The sequence below is a fragment of the Grampus griseus genome (assembly GCF_964374135.1).
Source record: "Grampus griseus genome assembly, chromosome: 18".
NCBI classification, from domain to species: Eukaryota; Metazoa; Chordata; class Mammalia; order Artiodactyla; family Delphinidae; genus Grampus; species Grampus griseus.
This window is the reverse complement of record NC_139012.1, coordinates 66,556,423-66,574,912: the sequence shown is the minus strand read 5'-3', so window position 1 is coordinate 66,574,912 and position 18,490 is coordinate 66,556,423.

Below are 18,490 nucleotides of genomic sequence, written 5' to 3'. Positions count from 1 at the left end.
TATACCATAAACCATATTGTCTACTCTTATTATTAGTGTTTAATTAGCACACCTTTTGAGCCAGTATATAACAAATGTAGCCAAAAAAAAAACAAAGGGCAAAAATGATTAATGGCTGTAGGTCTTAGAAATGAATATATATTTCCAAATGCCAGTCCATTTGGAAAAAAATTCAAGTTACAGTGTCTATAGTAAGTGTGTAGGTTGGTGGGTCCTAAATAAACCTGGGGTGATTATCAGAATCACCTCGGAAATTATAAATACAGATTTCTGGAAGCCACCCCTAAAGTTCTTACTCATTAATCTGGAATGATGTATAAGAATTTCTGTTTATAAAAGCAGTCCTGATGATTTCTGTTTTGCAGCTCAGTTTGAGAATTAATGATAACTTTTCACTTTGTAGAGGAACAAAATGCAGCGTAAGGGGTCAGAGTAACTAGAATATGTTCTAGAATCTTGGGAAGTGTACATCCCACTGCTTGTTCCTCCAGTAGCTAAGTGCAGAGATGCTATAACAGTCTCTCACTCACCGGTAGTAAAGCCTCCTTTTAAAGTGTTCCACGTCCAATAGTTTTTTGGATATTTTATTTCTTAAGATTAGTTATTTGAAAGAAAAGCCAGTGGGAAGAAAACTCAGTCCAATTTAAGCTCCCCAGTCCCCAAATTAAGACATTAAAAATACCCACCATGTCTTTACCCAAAGACCTAGAAATATTTGTAACTTGAAAGCATTTATGTACTCTAATGGAGCACTTATAAATTAACTGACCAAATACTAGTGTTCCCAAGGCTATTTATAAACTGCGTATTACATATGTAAGTCATATATATGTGTATGTATACATATATCTATTTTATGTATTTACCTGTGGAATTAGTATATATATATATACACACATATAATTTACATATGTAACTCATCTAAAAGAAATGTATTGCACAAATATGTATTGAATATGAATACACAGTTTCAATATGTATTGAACATCAAATATTTTGATATTTACTTTCACGTCTCATTCTTCACAACAATGCCAAATTATTCCCATTTTACTGAAGAAGAAAGAGGCTTAAAGAGGTTGAGATTTAAAATTTGACTCCTTGTTTGACTTTGGAACTCTCCATACCATACTGGGAGAATTTTTCAGTATCTTTTTCACAATATACTAGATCTATATTGAATTATAAATGTAAAAATATAAGAGAAACGCGTCAGGCCTAAATTCTCATTTCAGAGTACCAAGTATGTGTGTAATCATGAATGGCATTACTTACTAATGGTGTAAATACGGTATGATTGTAGGACATTAAGTAAAAACCAATCAAATAAAGGTGATTATGAGTCTGGTGTGACTCCACAGGGTGGCTTGGTGGGAGTGGGACTATGGCTCCGCGTTCATCAGACAGTTTATGTTTTTGAACCTTGTGTGTCTTGCAGACGCAGCTGCAAGATTAGCTCCCCAGTAACCTGCTCTTCCCACCAGACTCGCCTATAAGCGCCTCCAATACAGAAATTCTGGAAGTACCCTCTCATAGTGCCGGGGATGGGTAAATCACTATTTAAACCAGGCTGTTTAATTAAACCATTAATTGAAATAAACATTCTCAAAGAGCTCAATCTGTCCAAACTGTTAGCCACATCTAACTACCTAAGCCAGGCATTTGAAACTCATTAGATTCTCGCCTTTATCTTGCCTTAGCAAACCAATCATAAAATTCGATTGATTCTGTTTACAGAATATAATCTCATAGCCATCTCCATGATCTAAAGCCCTCAGTTTCTCGTATATGCTATTATAAAAGCCTCTAGTCTCCATTTCCTTTTCCACACTTTCGTTGTAATGAGCTTTGTGACATGGAAATATGATCATGTAGTTCCACTAATCAAAATCCCACTGAACAAAAATACTTCTCATGACATCTGTGGCCCTTGAACTGGTCTTTGAACTGTTCAGAGTCATCTGTTATTGCTACTCTCTTTCGTACAGTTTCCTTCTCCAATTCACACTGCAGCTACACTGAACTACAAATAATATTCAGTATCTGATGTACCATATTATGCTTCCATGCCTTTGCTTTCTCCATTTGCCTGCAAAGCCTCAGACTCATTCTTCAAGTTTAGAAGCCATGGAGCCTTTGCTCACTCCTCCCAAGTAGAGTTAGGTGTTTAGCTCTCTAAGCACCCATTGCCTTTTGTACATTCCTCCATTACAACAATTATTAAATACAGAATTATATTTGTCTCTGATTTAAACTATAAATTTTATAAAAGTATAAGGTCATGACTGAAACTGGATTTCCAAAATTGCCTTGCACATAGCAGGTACCCAGTAAGGACTTTATAATCAAAAGACTATTTAGGGCTTCCCTGGTGGCACAGTGGTTGGAAGACCGCCTGCCGATGCGGGGGACACGGGTTCGTGCCCCGGTCCGGGAAGATCCCACATGCCGCAGAGCGGCTGGGCCCGTGAGCCATGGCCACTGAGCCTGTGCGTCCGGAGCCTGTGCTCCGCAACGGGAGAGGCCACAACAGTGAGAGGCCTGTGTACCGCCAAAAAAAAAGACTATGTAAAAGAATGAAAACTTTGAAAATTTCAACAGTGTCTCCTACCTGATAACTTCTTTAGTCAGAATATTTAATTAACCAATATACCCATATTTCCTCACCACTTCTTGTAGCAGGGATTTACCCTGTCTCAGAAACGAATTAATCATTCTTTTAAAAGTGTGAAGCATCCTCCCACTTTTTAACAAATATATATTAATCATCAGCTGTATTATGGATATTGGTAAATACTGGAGATGAAATGTGATTAAGATTCATTCCTTTTTCTTGGGCTCTCAAAAATTTATACATTTCAAAACCAGCAAAATCTGCTGAGTGAAGTAATTATATGGAAGGGTATATACTTCAAACCCTTTTTTAATGGGCAGAGCACAGCTAGGAAATCGACATTATCTCATTTAAACCTTAATCTCTTCACAAACTGCTGTGTTCATTTCTTTACTGTTAAGGGAGCCAAGATTTAAGTTATTGTGTTCAAAGTTACAACAATGAGGTTGGCTCCTAGGTCTGTGGGTTATAAAATCCACACCGTGTGTTGTGGTTTGTTGGCCATGATTTTTGCTAGAATTATATTGCAGTATTTTCGAAAAAGGAAAAGGATACATCTGGGGAGGACCTCATAGCTTGCTACTGACCATTTCTGTGATCTCACTTTGCTTGAAAAATTGAACACTCAATAATCTACACAGTTAAGACTCTTTTAGTAAATATATATACATTTATAACTACAAAGAGAATTGTGAACATTGGAAAAGTAGGTTTATGGCCCTGTTACCTGCTTTGCTATATAGGGGGTGTTGTGGAAATTCTGTCTGGATGTAAAACACTGGCCAAGGTTGGCAGACAAGTGCTGAGAGCCAGATTTTTGGCATAAATCTGTGATTTTCTGGCAAAACTCATTAGCAATGTAAAAGCTGTTATTGAGAGCATATTGTGATGATACATCATGTCAATATTTGTTTGGCTGAGTAACACTGTGGATTTAATAATTCTTAAATGCACAATTTACAACTGCTGAGCTGTTTAAGAAAAAAAATTTCTATGTGATGTTTATCGTCAGTGCCACAAACATTTTGACGTTTTAAGTGGAGATGCTAGCTTCTGTGACTTTTTAAATAAGTGTGTTGGACAGATTAGGGATTTTAAAATTATCCTTAGGTATGCACATTATGTAGCAATAACACATAAGAGACAATGACTGAATAAATGAGTGAGTCATAGAGGTCTTCATCCTTTATAACCTCTGCCATAAATCCATATTACCTGGTAGACCTTTTGTTTTAATTTAATTTAATTTATTTTATTTTTTTAAATACATTTTTTTAATTTTTTATTTTTTTTATTATTTTATTTTAAAAATTTATTTATTTTTAATTTTTTTATACAGCAGGTTCTTATTATCTATTTTATACATATTAGTGTATATATGTCGACCCCAATCTCCCAATTCATCCCACCACCACCACCCCACACACCCCCCACCCCCACTTTCTCCCCTTGGTGCCAGTACGTTTGTTCTCTACATCTGTGTCTCTATTTCTGCCTTGCAGGTGGTTCATCTGTACCGTTTTTCTAGATTCCACATATATGCATTAATATACGATATTTGTTTTTCTCTTTCTGACTTACTTCACTCTGTATGACAGTCTCTAGGTCCATCCACATCTCTACAAATGACCCCATTTCATTCCTTTTTATGGCTGCCTAATATTCCATTGTATATATGTACCACATCTTCTTTACTTGCTAGACTGTTTTACTCAACATTTTCAGTTTTTGCATAGTGTTAGAAGATGCTGAAAAATATTTGTTGAATAAGTAAATTATTATTTTTGGTATGTGGGAGGGATACACCTTGCACTTAGAGCCTTAAACCTAGTCTTAGAAAGGAATAATCTCTATTAACTTCTTTCTTCCTGAAAAAGATAGCACACATGGACAACTGATATTTATTGAGCTTTTGCTTTGTATCAGGCACTGTGTTTTATGTTTTACATTCTTTTTTATATATATATAAATTTATTTATTTATTTTTGGCTGCGTTCGGACTTCATTGCTGTGCGTGGGCTTTCTCTAGTTGCAGTGAACAGGGGCTACTCTTTGTTGCGGTGCACAGGCTTCTCATTGCAGTGGCTTCTCATTGTGGAGCACGGGCTCTAGGCACGCAGGCTTCAGAAGTTGTGGTGCGCGGGCTCGGTAGTTGTGGCACATAGGCTTAGTTGCTCCGTGGCATGTGAGATCTTCCTGGACTAGGGCTGGAACCCATGTCTCCTGCATTGGCAGGTGGATTCCTTTTTTACATCTTTATTGGAGTATAATTGCTTTACAATGGTGTGTTAGTTTCTGCTTTATAACAAAGTGAATCAGTTATACATATGTTCCCATATCTCTTCCCTCTTGCGTCTCCCTCCCTCCCACCCTCCCTATCCCACCCCTGTAGGTGGTCACAAAGCACCGAGCTGATCTCCCTATGCTATGCAGCTGCTTCCCACTAGCTATCTATTTTACGTTTGGTAGTGTGTATATGTCCATGACACTCTCTCGCTTTGTCACAGCTTACCCTTCCCCCTCCCCATATCCTCAAGTCCATTCTCTAGTAGGTCTGTGTCTTTATTCCTGTCTTATGGCAGGTGGATTCTTAACTGCTGCACCACCAGGGAAGTCCTTACATTCTTATTTAACCCTCATTATAGTCTATGAGATCAAGACTATTTTTTCACAAACTTTAGATTAAGAAGCTGGAATGTTCAAAGAGATTTCGTGATTTTTCTGAGGTTACACAACTAATTGGAAGCAATGGTATATGTAACTCAGTTCCTTCCTAGGACGCCCCAGGAAGCACTCCACAGCTGATTGGGGCCTGGGAAGTTAGTCTAGTTCAAAGCCCAGAAAGCTGGTACCTCCCACTGTGCTGCCTTCTTTGGCCTCTTTCTCCACTTTCTTCTTCATTATTCATCCTGACCTCTCTCTAACCCTCCTGTATATCTTAAAGCCAGTAAGAAAGGAGGGTGATATGAATAGAAGACTCTACAGTTGCATCCATACTTCTTCATGCTGCTTCATGTCTATCTCTATGTAATTCTTTCATTCCTTTATTCGGGCATTTATTTACCAAGCATACATAAAAAAGCAGGTACTACTCACTGCTTTTCAGAGTTAAGGTCCCTGCACCGAGGCTTGGAGAGCAGGGTGTGTTGGCCACGGTTTCCAAGTATTCCCACAATCATCCAGTAGGTCTCACTGCATGTTCTCATTCCTTGTTTAAGGCCTGACAAACTCTATCACTTCTTCCTACTCACAATTAGTCAAGGTATGTTGGGTATTCTGGGGTATGATTTGTCAAGAGAGACATGGGTAAATTGATGTAGGTGTGTCTCAGGGTATGTTCAGAAATCTGAAATTTAATTTGACACAACTGCTGTCCCGGCCAAGAAGCAGGAGGAAATCTGAAGTCCAGAACCCATTTGTTCAATGCTTCCGGGTGGGAACTAAACCACATCAGGAAGATGCTTAAATAGGTTGAATATAGTACACGGTGGTATCAGTAAGGACAGATACAGGTGTTGGCATAATTTTGCTTTTTAGAAACTTCACTGAAAATAAACTATAAGTATAATAAGTGTCTTCTTTCTGATCTTTCAACTGAAATTGTTCTTATAATAAATATCTAGAGTAACACAGTTAATGTTAATGAAACAATATGATGTCTAAAGAAAGAAATAGCAATTTTAAAGTGTAAACCTGCCGATTTTTGGATTGGGTTTTTTTTTTTTTTGAACTGCTTGTAAATTTTGGAGATTAATCCTCTGTCAGTTGCTTCATTTGCAAATATTACAATAAATGCTGGAGAGGGTATGGAGAAAAGGGAATCCTTCTTGCACTGTTGTGGGAATGTAAATTGATAACAGCCACTATGGAGAACAGTATGGAGGTTCCTTAAAAAACTAAAAATAGAACTACCATATGACCCAGCAATCCCACTACTGGGCATATACCCTGAGAAAACCATAATTCAAAAAGACACATGCACCCCAATGTTCATTGCAGCTCTATTTACAATAGCCAGGACATGGAAGCAACCTAAGTGTCCATTAACAGATGAATGGATAAAGAAGATGTGGTACATATATACAATGGAATATTACTCAGCCATAAAAAGAAATGAAATTGAGTTATTTGTAGTGAGGTGGATGGACCTAGACCCTGTCATACAGAGTGAAGGAAGTGAGAAAGAGAAAAACAAATACCGTATGCTAACACATATATATGAAATCTAAAAAAAAAAAAAAAAAGTCACGAAGAACCTAGAGGCAAACGGGAATTAAAATGCAGACCTACTAGAGAATGGACTTGAGGACACGGGGAGGCAAAAGGGTAAGCTGGGACAAAGAGAGAGTGGCATGACATATATACACTACCAAGTGTAAAGTAGCTAGTGGGAAGCAGCTGCATAGCACAGGGAGATCAGCTCCATGCTCTGTGACCACCTAGAGGGGTGGGATAGGGAGGGTGGGAGGGAGGGAGACGCAAGAGGGAGGAGATGTGGGGATATATGTGTATGTATAGCTTATTCACTTTGTTATAAAGCAGAAACTAACACACTATTGTAAAGCAATTATACTCCAATAAAGATGTTAAAAAATAAAGTGTAAACCTATGTATTAGTTTCCTAAGGCTGCTGCTAACAAGGTACCAGAAACTGAGTGGCTTATACAATAAAAAGTTATCATCTCACGATTCTGGAGCCTGAAAATCAAGGTGTCAGCAGGGTTGGTTCCTTGTGATGACTGTGAAGGAAAGATCTGCTCTGGGCCTCTTTCCTCGGCTTTCCTCTTCACAATTTTTATTCTCTATGTGTATCTGTCCCTTAGATTAGATTTTTCCTTTTTATATCAGTCATAATGGATTAAGACCCACTCTAATGATTTCATCTTAACTCATTACATCTACAGTGACCCAATTTCTTTCTTTTTAACTGAGTTTTAGTGGAGTAGAGTTGCTTTACAATGTTGTGTTAGTTTCTACTGTACAGCAAAGTGAATCAGCTATACGTATACATATATCCACTCTTTTTTGGATTTCCTTCCCATTTAGGTCACCCCAAAGCACTGAGTAGAGTTCCCTGAGCTATACAGTAGGTTCTCATTAGTTATCTATTTTATACATAGTATCAATGGTATATATATGTCAATCCCAATCTCCCAATTCATCCCACCACCTCCCTTTCCCCTCTTGGTGTCCATACATTTGTTCTCTATGTGTCTCTATTTCTGTTTTGCAAATACAATTATACCATTTTTCTAGATTCCACATATATACGTTAATATACAATATTTGTTTTTCTCTTTCTGACTTATTTCGCTCTGTATGACAGTCTCAATTTCTGAATAAGATCACCTTCTGAAGTACTAGAGGTTAGGATTCTGACATATCTTTGTTTTTGCAGGGAGACACAATTCAACTTGTAACAGCCTATGTCATTCTTCCTAGATACGGTTATAGATGAAGTACATGAATAACAAAAAAATGTGTCCTAAAAATAACCTTTGCATTTGTGAATACAATTCACAAATCCAATCAGAAATTTATGAACAAAGCTCCATAATTTTAAACAACTCAGTTGAATGAATTGGATTAAATAGAAGGGAAAATTAAAGGCCTTATTCATTCCCAAATTTCAGTTTAGCCTCCTCTCCCAACAATCTGTTGCCCAGTCCCTAGTTTCTCTTTTCTTTATGTCCTCCCCTGGAAACACAAAGAGCAGAGCAAAATCCTAAAGGTAGGCAGCTGAAAGGCACGGAATTTCCAGCCAGTAATTCAGACACCTTAGTCTCTAAACAGTCAAAAGCTTGAGTTTCTGACAGTGGCTGGAAAGTTACGTTTCTGAGACTTCTTACCTTGGACGTTTTACTGGATACAATCGTATCATTCAAACAAATGAAGAGTTGTTTTTTGTTTTTCTTTTCAGTAGCCAGATTGCTTTCCATCGTCTACACTGCTTACAAAGATGCAAAAAGCTGTACCCATCATTCAACTACCCATTTGATACGAAACAGTGTGGGTACCCAAAGCATCCCCTAAAAGAACAAACAATAAGCAGGGAGATGCAGTTAAGGTAGAGGCTTCATATTAAATAGGAAATGGAAGCCGCAGAGCCAATTATAGGCACATTTCTGCTTGTTGAAGAGACCTCAAAATAGGTTTTAAAAATCTGCCTCTAAAGGTTTTCTTTTCAGTGAAATTGAAAAAAAATATATGATAGGCCATATATAAAAAAGAACATTCATTCTGCCTGCCAAAGTAATCGTCTTCTTCCTCTTACCAGATTCAAGGTGCAGGATAATTGCCTCTCTGTGATGCTTTGTTATGAGAGTTCTAAATAAACCACTCTCAAGTGGCCCCCCTTAAGTGCAGCACCCCCTAGGAATGTACCATTGAGCCTTGAAACTATAATTTGTTGCAGACACTCTGAGCAGAATACATCCTTTCCCAATCTCTAAACTTGATAATTGGGTGTGTTTAAAGTTAAAAATAAAATGAAGTGGAAAGTTATCCAGGTGCAAGTTATTAACCTGAAATGGTGGCAGACAGAAGAACTTCAAAAAGCGAACTCACATTTTTGGTACACGTCATATGTTCCAGACACTTTGCTAAGAGCTTTAACTAATGTACCTCTTAATTCTTCACATTGATCCATTCATATATTTCTTTTATGGATGATGAGAGAGATGAAATGACTTATACACCAAGTAAATGGTAGAAGTAGAATGCAAACCTATGGTTCTTTGATTCTAAAGCTTATATTCCTTCCACTCAGTTCCAGCAACTGAGACATAAGAAGAGAGCGTGAGAAATCTCTCTTTTCAATCAAGCATCGTTTCTTCACATTCTGGTCCCTGGTGTCTTTATCAGAATTATATCTCTGCTACACCTCGCCCTACACCCTGCCCTGTAACCCTTTTTGAGCATTCTTATAGTCATTCTTTTGATCACGCTATTCTTGCCTGGAATGTCCATGTTTACTCTTCTCCACCTGCAAGGATTTTAACCAGGTACAGTACCACTCTCCTAGGAGATGTTTGGAAATGTGTACAGCATTTATGGTTGTCACAATGGGGGTGCTACTGGCAATAAGCGCCCGGAGCTGGGGTGGTTAGCAGTCTGCAGTGCCATGATGTATGGACGGCTGCACACAACAGAAGACAGAGAACTGCTCTGTGCCATATGCCCATCGAGCCTGACTGAGAGCACAGACCCTGAATCTTGCTCATCCCTCCAGCCCTATTACCCCCAAGAATTTTTTGATGTCCAACTGCCTTGGACCTGAAATGGTTTACCCCTTTTCTGAAATGCAGAAAGATTTCTTATCTACTAGTCTGTATGTTTAATGCTAATGTCGTTTGAATACAATTATTAGTTCTCCTTTTTTGTTACATATATTCTTTGTCTTTCTAGTAGTTCTTTTAATGCTCCTTGAGGTCAGGTACGTGTTATATGTGCCTTTAATTGCAATCATGATAGCAAATACTTCTATACCTTATATGGCATGGATTTGCCAGCGACTCTTTTAAGTGCTTTATATATATATATAAACTCATTTAACCCTCCCCCAAACACTATAGACTTTTATTAGTCCCATTTTATAGACAGAAAAACTGAGGAACGGAGAGGTTAAGTAACTTGTACAAAGTCATACAATTACCAAGTGTCAGGACTGTGTTTCAAACCCAGAGATGTGGTCTCAGAGTCTGATGCTCTTAACTACCAAATTCAGTGGATTTTCCTAACATGTCCCAGCACCTATTATAGTCAAACACAAAAATAAGACTTTGATTTTTAGAAAATATTAATAAAATTTAAGTATAGTATGGGAGTAATATATAGGAGCTCCAAAGATGGGCACGTAACCCAGCTAAAGGGGATAGAGGAGACCTCCTAAAAGGATGAACTAAACCTAGAGCAACAAGTTCAAACCAGGGGCAATGGAAAGGGGGGCTGGAGAGTAGGCAGAGACAGACCACAGAGGAGCCATGTTAGTTAGCTTAAACTTAATCATATAGGTAGTAGGTTTTAATTAAGGGGTGAGCCAGTCAGGTAAGAGTTTTACAGATGTCACCTTGGCATCTGTGTGAGGATGATCTGAAGAGAATGAGTTCACAACAGTAAGTTGTAGGGAGGCTGTGGCAGTGTATCGGTGATGATGCTAATAGTGATGATGATGACAAAGGCCTGCCTGAACTAGGACATCACTATCTCTGCCAAGGCCTGCTGTGGACTGTCCCCTCCAGGCCTCACTTAATCCCCTGCCTTTCACTCGCCTTCTTCCTGCATCTACCTAATATACCCCCATATGGCCCATATACCTTTTCTTGGATGAGTGGTTTGCTTGGGCAAATCAAGCCTATATTTCATATACTTAAATGGGAAGGCAACGTTGTGCATGAGATGAGCAGTAGGCCAAGTGTCCTAATACCTGGATTCAGTTCCAGTATTGCTTTTGATTACCTGTGTCACTTATGAAAGTCACTTTATGAATATATTCTATTTCCTGTGTAAATTAGGGTACCTTTGAAAAGGCCAGAAAATGTCAGAAGAGGAGGTGTCTATCCCTTTTCCAGGGACAAATGTTGCTTATCTTCGGAACACTAAATGGTTATTTTTTTATAATCCTAGAAAGTATTTTAAGTGTCTCTTATTTTGACAGAGACAGCTCCATTTTATCATTTTGTCTGAAACAAGTTTCATTGTTATTTTTTAATCTGCCAGCTAGCCGAGCTGTGCCCTTGGTTCACTTCTTTGGAAATTCCAAGGAAGTCAGTGGGACGTGGAATGATTATCTCACAGCTGAGCCTGGCCTGTGTTCCTCTGTAATTAGCATGGCGGGGGGCCAGAGAGAGCTTGGGAAGCAAAGAGCTTTATTTGCGTGAACAGTGTCTCCGGAACACGAATTCCAAAGGGGCTGCTTGCGGGAAGTAATGACTCTAACAGACCTGCCTTGTCCTCTGTTTCCATCTTCACCTACCACGCTGCCTTTTCTGCAAACATCTGTAAAAAGACTATATGAAGAGAGGATGTGTTTGTGTGTGTGTGTGTGTGTTATGTCTATCTGTGTGATGTCTGTGTAGTGTGTATGTGAGCCTTTCTTCAGAGCAAAATAAGGTTTGGAAGGGAATTCAGTAACAATACCGGTTGCTCTCACTTCCCCAGGGAAGCCACACAGCATGTAAATGTCTCAAGCCTCAGCACCATTTCTTAATTAGTTGTTTATGTACCTGCATCCCCCTGTGTCCTGAGTGTGACTGGAGCACAGGGTCTATGTGTTCTCATTCTGTACTCAGTGTGACACTTGGCACATAGAAAGAGATCAAAATTTGTTCAACTTCTTGTGATCAAATCAACCCAAATTTTGGTAATTAATTTGGAGCAGTTGCTTCTCATCTTAGTATGAGCTCCAGGAATTTCTGTCAAGCAGGGAAAAAAAGTTGTCGTTAGTAGGTACAGCAGGTATAGTGTCAATATTAATATGTAAGGGCCTTTGCATTTCAATGAGAAAAGAAGTACTGAGGAATAAAATTTAAATGGCTTATGTGTTTTAAAACATTTTCGAACTCCCTAGAAATCAGAGATGCAAAATAATATAAGTATACAATGTATGTGTGAAATATAGTATAAGATGCTATTTCATCCATCAAAATGCCAAAGATTAAAATTAACAGATGATACCCAGAATTGTCATGGAGTTTTAGTTTGTTGTATCATGAGTTATGGACTTTCTTTACATCTTGGAGTTACAGAATTTTGCTATGTCTTGGAATTGTAGAAGTTTGTTGTATCATGGAGTTACAGAAATACGTAGTGTCATGGAGTTAGAGAATTTTTCTGGTGGAGAAATCATCAGTAATCATCTAGTCCAAACCCTTCATTTTGGAGCTGGGGAACTGAGACCCCCAATAGAATAGCTGGCAAAACCAGGGTCAAACAATTAGTTGAAAAATATGTCAGAATTTGTCAGTTCCTTTTTTCTCCTCCTACATAAGAATCTTATATTTTATTTAAATTTTTATTTTTTTTAAACCAAAACAATCCTATGTGTTTCTATATTAGGAACTTAATTATGTTGTTTTAAGATTTATATTCCTTTCAGTTTCAGACAAAACTAAATCCCAATGACCTCTGCCTTTTTCTTATTAATGTTTTTTCAAGGTCAATAATCAGCAAATGACATCTTTATCCAATGTACTTCAGTCACTTGAATAATGTTTAATCAACATTCTGTCTATAGAAGGCATTTAAATGTACATAAATTAATTAAGGTATAAAACAATACCATAATGATAAAAGACAGTCAATTTAATTTGAAGGAACAGCAAATTAGATATTATTTGAAACCTGAAATGAGTTGTCAGTCTAGTATTAAATCTAAATTTTGAGTTTCCTGATATCTAAGAATAAAGAAAAACTATTGAATAACTGAATTCCCTTTTTCTAATTAAAATATATATTCAATCAATGTTTAATATAAAATTGGTCCATACATATATCCTTATGTTGAGAAAAAAACTTTTGTAGCAGTTAATTTAATGAGAAATTTCTCTTATGAATCCTTGAAAAAATAAGCAATATCTTTTAAAATAGTGTAACCAATACACAACACAAATATCAAATAAGAGTTTCCCCTCATAAAAAAGAGACTGTAATCCTGGATCATAACTCAATGAAATTCTTCCTCCTCTTCCTACATGGTCTCATGATTTCACTGAATGTAGCAATGCAAATCACAGGATGTCCCAGAGAATTGTTTAGATATAATCTTTGAAGAAACACTAACAACAGTTCTGCTAATGTAAAAGACTAGTCTGTTCAAAGTGTCTGCCTGTAGAGTTAAAATCCGAAATTATTTTTCTGAGTGCTATGAAAAGTCTTACAGTGTTTTCTTGTTAATAAAGAACTGAGTACATCATTAATCAGTTGTAAAATGCATGTACTGTCAATCTATGCAAGAGTTTAGATCAAGATTCACTTACTTTCAATAACTGAATAAATACCATTTGGAGGGTCTATCAAGGATGAATAGGTCTACAATTCTAGAGTGTTAGAAGAATTTACATCGTGTAGTTAGAATTGCCATCCTTTGAGACCAACCATAGAAATTATGAATAATTTAGCCAAGATTGGGGCTCAAAATTCAGCATTAGAACTCTCAGCTTCTCTGAAGGAGACATGATTTCTTGAGCATCCCCAATGCACTTCTGTGTCTTTGAGGCTGGTCATTTACTAGCTATTAGTTCACTTGTCATCTCACTATGCTTTAGTTATTTAAATTTTCACAGCAAGAAATTCATGAAGCCACTTAATAAGTTTTACCTTTAATGATTCTATCATGGTTCCAATGCTTTAAAAGAAGGGACCTCATGAATATGTACAATACTAGGTGACCACACTTTCTTTGGATAAAACCGCAGAATATCCAATATATCTAATTTACTAATTGATCTAAACAGTCACATTTGAGACAGCACTTTCACTACTCAAACTGTATGAAGAAAGCTTAATAAAAATAAGATAGAAGAAATGTTTTAAATATATGTGTATACATAGATTAATATAAAGTTAATATAACACATTTATACAATCATATTAATTTTATATGCCTTTATCTAGTCTCTACCTAGTCTCTTACCTGAAAGAAAATACAAAAATTCGAGTTTGGGTGAATGGTACATATTTTTCAAGTGGTATTAGAATCAGCAGAATTTGAGAAGAAATGGATTCGTTCAGTCCACTGTGATTTGTTTGAGATTTGAGAGGTGACTTATTTAAAGTCAAAATCAAATGAAATGTACACACACCATACACACACAAACACGCACACACAGGCATGCACACACGCACGAAGAGGGTATCCACATTTAATTAATTTTCATATTGATATGCAACAACTTTTTTTGCACTAAACTTTTGGAATTAAATAATTTAATTTTAAAGCCTCTAATTTCTCATTTAGACGGCTGATACTGTGGTGCTTCAAAGAAAGTTTCTTAGGTAGTGCCACAAATGGATGGGAACTATTAGCTTTAAAAGCATCTATGAGGTAAAAGCATTATGCTGTAGGATGCATGATGGTGATGAAAATTAAAACTTCAAAGGCAGTAGGGTTAAGAAATGACCCTAACATCTAGTTTAGTTCATATAAAAGGACACTCGTTCAGAGAAAAGGAAGAAAATATGCAAGTTCTTCTGTGTCAGATACCAAACTCTTCCATAATGTAGTGAAATAAACACTAAATCTTGAGAATCTGTGATTGACTCTATGAAGTGCAGGGTTGGAGATGACTAAAGTATGGGTGGTTCTAGAAAGATGTAAATTAAATACCCAAGGAGCCATTGGATCCTAAGTACAGCCGTGGTCACATTAACTATGAGCAATAATTCCCCAAATCTCAAGGCACTGAAACCCAACTGATTAACAGGAAGTCCTATGATTTCGAGAAATGCCCAGGATAACTAACTGCATGTGAAATCCATGTAATGAGCACAAACCTCGGTCCACAGCTCAGCCAGGACTTGTGAACCATTTGTCTGTAGGTTGAGAAACAGCCAGCTGGCCACTGTGGGTGACACAGAATAAGTGACAGGGATACAGTCACAGATGAGAAACCAAGTTAAGGCAGGGGTCTGGGTCAGCTCATGTCAGTTGGACATTTCAATATTTGTCTAAATATTCAATACTTGTCTGAACTCTGCCTTCTGACAGGACTCACGTTCTTTCTTAGGAGGCCCCTGAGTCCTGTGAAAATCAGAGAATATGGGACAATATTTATTTTACAGGTTCCTGAATATTCTGTGATCATTGCTGCTATAGGGACCCATGACAACGAAGAAGCTGATCTACCAAGAGCCCCAGCACACAGAATCTTCCTAAAGAGCGGCCCCCTACTTTACCAGGACAATATATTCAAGCGCCCACTCTGCTTTTCTGTGGAATAATGCAGTCCGTATATTTTAAAAAATTATCTTACATTTTAAAATAGCTCTATATTTACAGAAAAGTTGAGAAGATAGTTCTTAGAGCTCCCATACACTCCATATCCACTTTCCCCCATTATTGTCATCTCATGTTACTATGGTAGAATATGCCACAATTAATGAACCAATATTGATACATTATGATTAACTAAAGTATATAGTTTATTTAGATTTTCTTAGTTTTTACTTGATGTCCTTTTTCTGTTCCAGGATGCTATCCAGAACCCCACATTACATTTAGTTATCCTGGGTCCTTAGACACCTCTTGGCTGTGACCGTTTCGTAGACTTTCCTTGTTTCGGATGCCCTTGACACTTCTGAGGAGTACTGGTCAGGTATTTTGTAGAATGTCTTTTAATTGATGTTTTCATCATAATTACACTGTGGTTGTGTGTTTTTGTAGGGGAAGACAACAGATATAAAATCCCATTTTTATCACATCATCTATAGGTTATATAATATCAGGATGACTTATCACTGTTAATGTTGACTTTGATCACCTGGCTGAAATAATATTTAGCAAGTTTTTCCACTACTAAGTTACTCTTCTATTCACCTCTCCATGCTGTGTTCTTTGGAAGGAAATCGGTATGTGCAGCCCATACCTAGGAATATGTAGGGCAGTTCATAAATATTGCCAGGACTAATTGCCATTTTCATCATGTATGAAGCAGGAAAGAGTTTAAATTTGTTCTTTCTTCAAATAATTATTTAAAAGTGTGACCTAAGGATCAGCACTTCCTAATATTTATTAATTACGATTCAAATCAAGTTAGCTTGAATCTCCATTCCCCTGACACAATGGGAAACCTAGCATTTCAACTATACTCTGGGTTTTCTAGTGGTGCTTACGGTTGTTCTAGTTACCTCTTTTTCTGGTTTCCTGCTTCCTTGGAATACATAATCCCTTTCACATTATGCCTCTTTTGAGGCTGACGTTTTTTCTCCAACTATCAACCCAATTGTGGAAAGTAACCCTGATTCCTTGCCTTTTCCAAAACACTAGGTATTTATGTGTAATAGATTTACTGGAAAATGTGGATTGTGGGAATGGTGGAAGATCATGTCATATATCTGGGGCAATGATGTTACATTACTGTACAGCAAGAAAGAATTTAACAATGAATATTAGGCCTATGTAATATTAGGAACACAGAACAATTCTGCCTTTTGTCCATTTGTCACTTCTGTCCATTTGTCATTCTCACCATGAAGACTTTCTCACTTATTTGCCTTTTTGGGTCCTGGATTTCCACCATTTTTTCAGAACTGTCTTGTCCATGTAACCCTGCTCTAGATTCTTGGCTTCCTTACAGACTCCATCTCTGGATACTAGCAAAATACCAAAATACCTGTGTTCATTACTATGCTCGTGAATTTATTTATGTGGTCTCCTTCTTAGTGAGACCCTGCTGTGTGCTTAGGGCTATCATTCTACAACCAGATGGCTCATCGAGATATTCTGCTGTACAAAGTTTGCTCTTCTGAAGAATACTGCAGTCAGTGCTTTAACTTGTTTCTTTCCCTTCTCCAATCCCTCCCTCCGCACCACATTCCTCCATCCTCTCTTATAGTCAGAAAGTGTAAATATCAGTCGGTGTTCAGTCAGGAAGACAGAATTCACTCTAGATACCTCAGGGATTAATTCTGGGAACTGGCAACAAAGGTGATGGAACATAATAAGTAAAGGAAATAGAGATGGAACATAGGAATTAGAAAGTAATATGTTGGAAGGACTGAGAGTCCAAAAGGGAGAAGGTGTCACCCAGAGATCAGGAAGTTATTGACTCTAACTGCTGATGCTGTTACATCATTCCTGCATCTGAGTAGCAGTGATTATACATACTGAAATGGATGGAGTTTTCTGATGCTCTCAGTCACTTGCATTTGCCTGCTACTTCTCCACAGGGAACAGTATAACATGACACTTTCCTTCATATTTTAATCCCTTAGCTGTGACCTCCGTTGATAGAACCTAATCACAATCCAGCTGCCTAGGGAATCTTGGAATTGTTGTTTACAGGCTCCCAGATCCTTGCAATACAAAGAAAACAGGAGCTGAGTAGCCACGACCATATGTGGAACAGTGTACCCCTTTGTCTTCTTGACATTCATAAACCAACTGTTATCCACATTGAACTGCCAAACAGTAAAAATAGCAATGACACCATGACACGACTAGTCCTTATAAGATTAAAGAAAACTACATCCTTCCCAAAAAGGGATGATACAAGTCCTACCAGTCACAACATCCTTATCTGAGTCATACTTGCTTTTTTTAGTTCTATCAGCTGCCTTGATATGTTATACCCTAAAGATTACATTCTAATATTAATCACAACCAATACTCCTTAAATAATGGAGTAGGAAAAAGAGAGGGGGGAAATATTAGGAAATATAAGTACTATGAACATTTTAGTGTACATTTTGTTTTCTGTACCCGTTGTTATGCATCTCTGAGGACAAACTCTGTAAACCATCTTGCTTTTTCCTAATCATTGTTATATCATAAGCATTTCCCCACATCATCAAACATCTCTTGTAAACAATCTTTTTAATGACTGCACTTTACTGTCATATAGTCATAACATTCTTTACTAATCATAACTCTATTATGAAAATGTGAGTTATTTCTTGTCCTTACTATTATTAATACATTTTTAATGCATTTTCATCAGTTTCTTAGCCTCCCAAAATAGCATTGTGCTGTCAAAAATATATATTTTTTAAAAAGGGTCCTTGAGACATACTGCATGATTCCTTTTCAAAATGTATATCAATTTATGTTCCCCCATATTGAATTTAAGATTAAAAGTTAAATTTAGTTCCATGCTGAATGAAAATATCAGCATTTTATTCATTGTTTTATTTCTGGTACTTACACAATGTGTGGCATAT